The sequence below is a fragment of the Carlito syrichta genome, unplaced genomic scaffold (genome assembly GCF_000164805.1).
Source record: "Carlito syrichta isolate Samal-C Ts95f unplaced genomic scaffold, Tarsius_syrichta-2.0.1 Scaffold309682, whole genome shotgun sequence".
Classification (NCBI taxonomy): domain Eukaryota; kingdom Metazoa; phylum Chordata; class Mammalia; order Primates; family Tarsiidae; genus Carlito; species Carlito syrichta.
Genome location: NW_007253778.1, coordinates 201,718 through 203,896, shown reverse-complemented (window position 1 = coordinate 203,896; position 2,179 = coordinate 201,718).

Genomic DNA, 2,179 nt, shown 5'->3' with positions numbered 1-2,179 from the left:
CTGGGCAACTTGGTGAGAACTCATCTCTACAATAAATAAAAAAAAATTAGCCAGGCATGATTGTGTGTGCCTGTAGTTCCGGCTACTTGGAAGGCTGAGGCAGAACGATCGCTGGAGCCCAACAGGTCAAGGCTGTGGTGGCCGGGAGCGTGCCACTGCACTCCAGTCTGGACGACGGAGTCAGACTCCAACTCAAAAAAAAAAAAAAAAAAAGATTCTTTACTTCAAAGCAGAATGTCACCATCGAATCACAAGACCTTCCCAAGGCAAATTAATTTGGAAGCCTGCTTAGCATAAACGTGACCTGTAGATTGTCAGCATCCACATAAAGGTGAATGGATGATCAGAGTTATGAAGCTGAGAAAAAAAACAAGAAACAGTTAATGACTGAGGAAAAAACACCACCATGAAGGAGAGACACCAAATGTAATCACCAGAAGACCCACCTCCAAAGGAAACAGAGGTAAGTTAATTAGAGTCAAGACTTTAGAATAAGTATAGTTAAGATACTAAGGGAGATATGATAAAATATTACACGCATAAATGTTAACCTCAAATACTGGAAAATAAAATATTATTGTTGAAATAAAAAATCAAACCCTCAACAAAGTGATTGATTATCAAAATGATTGCAGAGAGGACTCTGAAGCAAAACTGAAGAATATGCTTTCCACAGTGGTCAAGAGACATAGCACAAAAGATCAAAGAGCTGGAAAAAATCTTTTTAATTGAAATATTAAAAAATAGAATGGAAATTTCCAACAGGTATCTAATAGGAGTCCCAGAAGACAGAGTGAGAATGGTGAAGTGGGAGTGAAGAAAAAAATATCTCACAAAATAATTGAATAAAAAATTTCAGTGCTGAACCGAAATGGGGTCCTCAGAAACAGAGCTCTTCCTAAGAACTAAGTAAGAAGAATGACAAAAAAGCAATACTCCACGATTATGTAATATAATTTCATAATAAGGATTATAGAGAATATCTTAAAAGTTTTTCAAATTTTTTATTTTAAAGATGTGAGGTACAATTCAGGATTAGGTATATAAGTGGTCATTGTACAGGTAAAGTTTGGGCCTCCCTTTGGTCTCCACTTCACCTGGTTTGAGATCAGGTACCCTTATTGATGTTGTATCCCTCCTCCCCACCCAGCAGTATCCCGCTATTGCCAATCCCTTTCTTACAGTATCATGGTAAATGTTCAGAGTCTGCTTAGGAGTGAAAACATGTGGTACTCAGTTATTTGTTTCTGTGATAGATCACTGAGTATTATAGACTCTAAATCCATCCAAGTAGCTGCGAAGTTCATAATTTTGTCCCTCTTTATGGCTGTATAATTTTCCATCATGTATATGTACCACATTTTAAAAAATCTGGTCCACTTTTGATGGGCAGCACGTTTGGCTCTGTTTTTGCTATTGTGAATAGTGCTACTATAAACATGTGTGTGGGTATCTTTTTTGTAGAATGATTTGAGTTCCTCTGAATATATTCCCAGTAGGGGGATTGCTGGGTCATATAGAAGGTCAATTTGTAGTTGTTTTAGAAATTACCACATTGTTTTCCATAGAGGTTGAACTAGTTTGCATTCCCACCAGCAGTGTAGAAGCCTCCCTTTTTTCCACATCTTTGCCAGCATCTGTTGTTTTTTTTTTAATTAATGATGGTCATTCTTACTGGAGTTAGGTGGTATCTCAATGTGGTTTTGATTTGCATCTCTCTGATGATTAGTGAGGCTGAGCACTTTTTTCATGTGTCTATTGTCTACCTGTATATCTTCTTTTGAGAAGTGTTTATTCATGTTTTTTGCTAACTTTTTAATGGAACAGTTTGTTTTTTTCTTTTTGGCATGTTTAAGCTCCTTGTAGATCCTGAATGTTAGGTCTTTGTCAGTTATACAGTTGGAAAATATTTTTTTCTCATTTTGTGGGCTCTCTTCCCACTCTCTTGATGGTTTCTTTTGCTTTGCAGAAGCTTTTCAGTTTGGTGAGATCTCACTTATCTATCTTATCTCTTATGACATGGACATCTGGGGTTTTGATGAGGAATTGGTTGTCTACTCTGATTCCCATAAGGATATCTCCTGTATTTTCCAAGATTCTTGTAGTTTGAGGTTTTGTGTTTAGGTCTTTGATCAATTTGGAGTTGATTTTTGTGTATGGTGATAGGTAAGGGTCCTGT